The following is a 7983-nucleotide window of genomic DNA, read 5'->3' on the forward strand; positions in this document are numbered from 1 at the left end:
TTTCAAGGACCAGGTGTCTTGAAGTAGGGGTACCTATCTCATAAGGCTAAATAAAGCTCTGTAAAAATACTTTGATTGGAGACTAGGCATGGTGGCACATACCTTTAATCCCAGCACTAAGGAGGCAGATTCAGATGGATCTCTGTGAGTTTGAGGCCAGCATGCTCTGCCTAGTGAGGTCCAGGACAGCTAGAGATACAGAGCCCCTATCTCAAAAACAAACAACAAAAGCAAAACGTGTTCTAGAACTAGTATTTTCCACTACTACTGTTTCTATTTTCCTTTCATTATGTGATTTTCAGACAGCTGTCACATATTTAAATTATGTAATCTTAGGCTCCCAAGTCTGTCCCTTAGAGTTTCAGCTACAAGATTATAATGGAACTCAACAGTTAATTTGGTAAATTAACCTCATATTTTTTCAGTTATCTGTCTACTCTTAAAAGCAATACCCATCTGTTTATATAATAAAAGGTAATTTGATGACCCCAGAATTTAACCCTGAGATATCTTTTAACACTTTAGGTAAACCCCTTTCTCCTTCCAGAGAAAAATTCCTAAACCGTTTCCATAAAACTGTAGTAGAAATATCACTTAAGATTATTAATGAGGTGGTACAAACCTTTAATCCCAGCACTTAGGAGACAGAGGCAGGCTGATCTCTGTGAGGACAAACTTGCCTACAGACTGAGTTACAGGACAGCCAAGGCTATAACAGAGAAAACAGTGTGGGAGGAGGAGGGGGTAATCTATTCCAGAACCAAGTAGATGGCCCAGCAAGTCAAACTACCTACAATGCAGAGCCTGATGACATGATGGATTCTCAGAACCCAGGGTAAAAGGAATCAACTCCCAAAACATCTCCACACATGAGCCATGACAAAGACAAACCAATTGACACATGTACATCATACTCATATACATACGCACACACTAGTAAATAGTAAAATTAAAAAAGATTACCTAGCCCTGTCACTTTGTTTTACAGAAGGAAGACTAAAATTCCAGCCTTAGGTAATTGTAACTAAAATGATTCAGAACACATCAAAAGTCCACCAAATGCTATTTTAATCCTAATGAACTCACTAGACATGGTGAGAGGACTGCTAGATTTACACTTTCACCAACTCCAAGATTCCAAATACACAAGCCCTCTGGGAAACCTATGTATTCAACCACAACCCTGACTCCTTACCCTACCATCCAAAGCAGGACATGGGAGACAGCTTCAAGTGCTCTTCTAAGAGACGGAAACTAGAAAAAGGGACCACATTTCATCTTCCTCTTTTTCCTCCCAAAAAGTATAGCATATGTTTTACTACAAAAGCAATTATGAAATGACAAGAAACTTAACATGAAAGAAAAAGGACCGGCCAATGAAAAAAGTTAACAGTGGTAACTGGGCATAGCCCTATGTATTCAACTAAGGGGAAAGAGGAAGAGGGAGTGTAGCATGATTAATAAAAGCCCATAGACAGATATTAGGGTTCAACCTGAAGATCATAAAAGCAAAGCACCCAGCCACTGGCTTTTACACCTCTACCTCAGACTGAAATGGCAATCCTGCCTCCATGAATCCTCAGAATGAGACTGAGCTGAGATGGGTCTCCTCCTCTCTGGTGCTGGGATTAAAGGCATGCACCACTACCACTGGCTTCTATGGAGAACTAGTGTGACTTCTGGGTTTAAAAGTGTGTGCCACGGGCTGGAGAGATGGTTCAGTGGTTAGGAGCATTGCCTGCTCTTCCAGAGGTCCTGAGTTCAATTCCCAGCAACCACATGGTGGCTCAGAACCATCTGTAATGAGGTCTGGTGCCCTCTTCTGGCCTCCAGGCATACACACAGACAACGTTGTATACATAATAAATAAATAAATATTAAAAAAAAAGAAGTGTGTGCCACCACTGCCTGGTCTGTACGGCTGTTATGCAGATGAACAAACCTTAACATTTGCCACCTAATAGAAAGTCTGGAAAACAGGTCTTTGGACTCCTATCCCTAATAAAAGTAATTCCTCATACAGTCCCATCCTGTCCTGTCCTGCTTGATCCCACTATCCTCTCCTCTCCCCATTCCGTTGCTCTATTACAGGCACTAAGATCTGCTGCTCTTCTAGAAAGGGAGTGTTCTGGTGCCTCGCTAAGGTGATACTATATATATTACCTATCATTAGATAGTTCTATATTACTTATAGAGCAGCACAATGGAACATAGTGTTACAAGACATTGTCTAGAGAAAAGAAGATTATCCTGGCTTACCAGTCTCTGCAGCTGGACAGAATCTACATGCCTAGCAACTAACATTTTCCTTTCTAAAAATAGTGTTTGCATTACTCAATTTAGCCCAGTGGTTCTCAACCATCCTAACACTTTGAACCTTTAACACAAATACAATTCCTCATGTTGCAGTGATCCCCTATCATAAAATTATTTTTGTTGCTACTTCATAACTAATTTTGCTTCTGAGCAGTGTCTCAGTTCTTAAGGCCATCAGAAAACACGTATTTCCAAAGGTTGTGAGCCACAGGTTGAGAACCACTGGTTTAAACAAATTAGATTTTGAAGCACACTAACTGCCATTTCCCTTCACCACTGGCTCCAGCTCTGATAGAGAACAGATATCCATAACAGAGATTAATAAAAGCAGATTTAAGATAACCAACCCTTTATGACAAATCCTCACCCTTCCCTCTATATATATTCCCTTTTTTGGTCCCCACTTATAATCTGACCTATACGCAAGATTAAAATGTGCTGCTTTCCATATCCTCCATTCCAACAATCTTTCTCATACAACTTGGTTCACTTTTTTCATGTACACATAACACTATGGTTTCTGCCATCTGAAATACCAGAACCTTGGGTCAGGGATACCCACAGTGTGCTAGCTCTCAGTCCACTCCCCTAGGAAGTTACCAGAGATAGTTTCCAAAAGATGCACAAAGTCACAGGAAGGCCCCCTCACCTCAAGATGTCATTCAAAGTCCTTCACAGGGTCAATCCGGCCCTTCTGTGAGGTGACTTCTATCTGCCTACTCTGCAAGTCTTGTTATATCATCACAACCACTCATGTGAGGCTTCACACTTGACCTGAGATCTTGAGAAATTCATTTAATCCCTCTGAGATGGTTTCCTTCCCTATAGGATAGCAGTAATAATTTTAGTTACCTCTCAGGGAAGAGGTTAACAAATGTTAAATGCCCACAATTGTATCTGATACAGTAAGTAACTAAAAGTCTCACATAACATCATCACCATCCCTAGAATTACAGTTCTTTCCGCCTTGAATAGACCCATCTCTGCCTCTTCTGTGGCTCCCCAAATTTCATTTTCCTGGCTTACGTTTAAGCCTAGCCTGCTTCTCCAAGGATGTCCTCTTGACCCAACAATGCTGGGCTAGATGCCATCCTCTACATCTTCACGGTACTGTCCTTGTCACAACACTTCTTATATGCCTGTTTCTTTGCCTAACTATATGTACCAAATCCTCAAGCCTAGTATCATGCTTAGTAAATGCCTCAAAACTAGTCTATGAAGGCAGGCATTAATGATACTTCTTGTAACTCCAGGCTGAGGAGAAGTACCCCAAGTTCCAACACAGTCTTAGGTATGCAGTAAAATCCTTTCTCAAAAATGTTTTAATTCAGTAAATGAAGAAAACTTTCCAATAACGATGTATCCATTGAAACAAGCAGTCACCTGGAATGTTAAAAGGAAGTCTAAATAGCCATGCAGACCTACCCAAGGTCTATCCAAGGTCTGGAGATTGCTCAATGGTTAAGAGCACTTGTTGCTCTTCAGAGGTCCTGGATTTAACTCTCACCACCCACATGGCAGCTCACAACTATCTGAAACTCCAATTAATCTAGGGAATGACATCATCTTCTGGCTTCCTTGGGTATTGCATACATGGTATACAGGCATATGCAGGCAAAACACCCAAACACATAAAATAAAAACAAATCCATGCATGAACTCCAGGCTCAATCTCAAGCACCACAAAAGAAAAGAAAAAAAGAAGAATGGCACTTTATCAAAGGTACGACTCAACACTCTGACTTTAGTATACAGACCACGTGGGCTAGCAGAGGTTTGGAGGGCACAATGTAAATAAGCACGCTTGCTGTCCTATTCCCCATCTCTGCAACACTCCCTACTCCAAGCCACATTACTATCAGAACAAAATTCCAGCCAACTCTCATAAATATAAAAATCTCACTACGAAACACAAAAACAGATTAATTGAAGTGAATTTTGAAAAGTTAAATGTAACACCTAACCCACCCTAACCCACAGCAGTGAGGATCCATAAGAACTTCTAAGACTCCAAACTCCAATCCTTTTTGTGCGCCTTTATGGAAAGAGAGGGGCACAAAAGGAGAGCTTGGCATTGCGGTAATTAATCCACCTAATCAGCTGACAAATTTTAATCCAGGTTACTCTCATAGTCCTGCTATTCCTGATCACTACAGCTGTAAACCCAAACCCTGAATGGTCAAATAAGTATGCACAAACAGAAAATATGGAGTAATCTGGGTTCAAGGATAGAAGGTCTTCTCTGAAAACACAGGGACTAGTGTAATTCCAGAACTGGTTTTAGCAATAAAGCTTAAACTGTAGTGTGGAGAAAGGGGCTTTGCAGAGACACAACCAAGCCTGGACTCCTGCTCTAGGGATGTCATTCTCTGCAACAGATGAGAACTAGTAAATCATTCTACATTAATGAACACTGAAATGAAGGCAGGCAATGCTAGCCGTGGCAATCACAAAAGGACAAAGATTGAATTAATTCACTTCACTATGAAGGTCCTACAGAGTCAAATTTACACCAGAAAACAGAATGTGTTTGCCAGGAGAGTTTCAGTTAGGGAAGGTAAAATAATTTGGGGATGTCACAGCTGTACAACCATATACTTAATCCCAAAGAACTGGACACCGTAAAACTGTCGCAATGCCAACTGTTTAAGATATTACATACATTTATGACTCCATAATTTCTGAAAGAATCTGACTTTAATGCTACTGTCTGCGCAGTGAATCCTGCTTGACCAATTAACATGGCCCTGACCAAGTCCTGTAACCTTTCTCTAGGCCTGCTGCTTCTGTAAAGCAGGGACAATACTTAGTTCATAGACTGCTCCAAGGATCAAATGACATGGTCCACTAAAACCCCTCAGTCCTGTGACTGATTAACAGATGTCGGCTATCACTGTAACAAGCACTTTCACACCCATCTTCTCGTCTCCACAGCACCCTAGGAGACTACAGAAAGAAACAGACTCAAAGGGCCACAAAGAATGGCCCAGCTCCTTGTTGAAGTCAAGACCTGTTAAATCCTATGATCCGAAGGCAAATGTCCTAATCTGTGTCTACTGGCTGACATGACAAAGGCATAAATCAAGCCTTGCAAACTACTTCACACTAAATCAGAACTCAGATAACAGTCACAGGAGAGTACCTAAACCATTAGGAAACCAAGAAAGAGACACCTAGCTCTTTAGACACAGAAAATGACTGAGACTACAATGTCTTTTGAGATGTCCAATAACCCAAGACTCCTGATCTTGAGGCCTGAAAATGCAGTTCACGTTCATTTACGTTCAACAAATGACAATGTAGGGGAGGGGAGAAGGAAAAAAATAAATAAAACCTAGAGTGAAAGAAAGGCTGCCGGGAATTCTAGCAATCACCAAGGTAGTCAACTTATTTAGACAGCCTTCCCCTTTCGAGGATCAGTAAAAAGAAGGGTGCCTATTGAGCCATCCACCTCCTATATTCCACCACTAATAAATCTAGACCTAAGGGCTGGGTGAAGCACAGACCTCAGGTCCGAAGAACTAATGCAAACAGGAGCGCCTCAAGCCCCGGCCCTGTCTGAGTTTTCAGGCGATCCCCACAACTAGTATCAAACTCACTGCCGAAGGAAAACAGCTGCTGAAGTTAATTTTAGTTCACTTTAACCCCTAAAGGCCTTATTGGGAAAAAAAGAAAAATAACACTATTAGAAGGCTGGGTGTTGAAGAAGCTGACTTGCGCTACCTCCATCCCTGAGCTTCCAACTAAGATCATGGAGAACATAGGAGATCTGAGGTTGGAGGAAGAGGGAGACATGCAATAAAGTAAAATGTGGGCTTCGGTGAGGTCCTTAAGCTCAGAACATCACTCATGTTTGAGGCTAGGAGATCTCTGGATCTGTCTACCACAACACCAGCAACAAAATTCATCGCAATCACTTCCCTCTCAGTTCTGGTACCAACAAAAGGGGATTTTATCTGTGACAGCTAGGTCGCTGTCTCAGGGAGGAACCCAGAGTTACGTTTCTTAACTATACGCTGTTAATCCTAACGATAAATCAAAACGCCCTCTGCACAAGAGATGACACATGCTCCTATCAGCAAAGAAGTAACAGTTACTAACAGCTCTGCACTTCTACGGCTGTGCCTCTCTGCACCTCGATTTCGGCTCCTTTGAGCAGGGACAACTCCGGAAGACCGCTGTGGCCATTAGGCGATACATTCACGAAGTTCCTGGGTCAGTCTCATCGAACGTTACCTGTTGGCATTTAACGCTTCTGTTAAGCACTAACTCCCTCCCTAAATTCACTAACACCCTGCGAGGCCGCGTCTCTTCTTGACCCCATGTCACCCAGGAAAAAAACTGAGGCTCGGCCGCGTAGAGGACCGGAGTAAAGTGTGAGCCTCAGTCCCAGTTCGACTAGCTAGCTGGTCGTTCCCGTCCGCGCCCCAGGTGACAACGACCAAAAGATAGGCAAGGGTGGCGGGCGAGGCTCTCAGAGACAGGAAGGGGGAAGGAAGGACCAGGTCTGCGCGCCTAAGGAAAGCCAAAGAGCTGGCCCGGGCTGGAAAGCCGGAAGAAGCCCGGATCCCCGAGCGAGGCCAGGGCCAGGCCCCAGCCCGCCCGAGGCCTCCCCGGCGCAACCTCCGCTCCCTCCCCTCCTCCCCTCGCCGGCCGGGGCGGGGCGCGAGCACAAAAGACACCAACTTCCGAGCGGGCGCCGGCCCACCCCCAACTCCTGGCCCCGGCCGGGCCTGCCGACCAAGAGCAAGCTGCGAACGCCAGGCAGCCAGGGGCGAGCGCGGGCGGCCCCGGGCAAGGCGCCCCGGAGCGGGCGGCCTGGGAGGGGGGAGCTCAGAAGGAGGGGGCCGAGAGTTACTCCGGCTCCCAGGACTCCCGGAACGGCCGAAAGAAAGAGTTTCTAAAAATAGGCAGCGGCCCGCCGGAGGAGGTGAGGAAGGAAAAGGCACCAGGAACAGCTCGCCCCACTCCTCCCGAGCGGCCCGCGGCCCCCACTCACCCGCGCCGAGGTCTGGAGGAAGCCGCGCGGCGCGGAAGGCGACGGCGCGGCCGCTCTCGGAGGGCGAGCGGGCTGGCGGGCGGGCGGGAGGGAGGAGGCGGCCCCGGCCGCCTCGTGAGGAGCCCGGAGCACACGCGCGACAGTCGCCGCCGCTTCCGCCCCCTCGGCTTCCCTCGGCTCCGCGCCCCGCGCCTCTCGCGCGCCCCGCCGCACTGACAGAGGCGCGAGCCCCGCAGCCACGAGTCCTTCTCCCGGCCGCCACCACTCGGGCGCGCGCAGGGAGGGGCGGGAAAGACAGACCCGTGCCCGCCGCCTCAGCTCCGGCCCGCTTCTCGTCCGCGTCCTCCTGGACGGATCGTGCCACCAAAGCCACCCGAACACTCGGTCCCCGGTGCTGCCCTGCCCGGGCCGGGCTCTCGGAACGCGTGGGCTCCCTGCACAACCCCCCTCCCCACGCCCGGCTTTGGAAAGGTCCGGAGCTTCGGCGCCGAGAGGAGGGCGGGTCCGGGGCGGGGCCTGACGGGAGGAGGGACGGAGGCGGCTGGCGGGGCGGCTGGGGAGGAGCTGGTGGCCTCCACCCGGGCGGAGTGGGGGGTCCCGGGGGCGGCTGGACCCGACGCCACTGGGGAGGAGCAGGTTGAGGGCGGAGCGTGCCCAGAGGAGGAGCC

General features: G+C 47.2%; 1 protein-coding gene across 2 annotated transcripts in view; it reads right to left on the reverse strand.

Moving 5' to 3' along the window:
• Positions 1–7752, reverse strand: part of Raly (RALY heterogeneous nuclear ribonucleoprotein) — a 74518-nt gene extending 66766 nt beyond the window's left edge. The window contains exon 1 of one of the 2 annotated variants that reach the window (XM_041670944.1): positions 7316–7752. The gene's annotated coding sequence lies outside the window, so the exon portion shown is untranslated. The remainder of the gene's footprint in view (positions 1–7315) is intronic. The other variant, XM_041670946.1, reaches the window with a different exon arrangement.
• Positions 7753–7983: the final 231 nt, after the last annotated feature.

The sequence above is a fragment of the Microtus oregoni genome, unplaced genomic scaffold (assembly GCF_018167655.1).
Source record: "Microtus oregoni isolate MIOR12 unplaced genomic scaffold, Mior012 000020F_ref0000438, whole genome shotgun sequence".
In the NCBI taxonomy this organism is placed as follows: Eukaryota; Metazoa; Chordata; class Mammalia; order Rodentia; family Cricetidae; genus Microtus; species Microtus oregoni.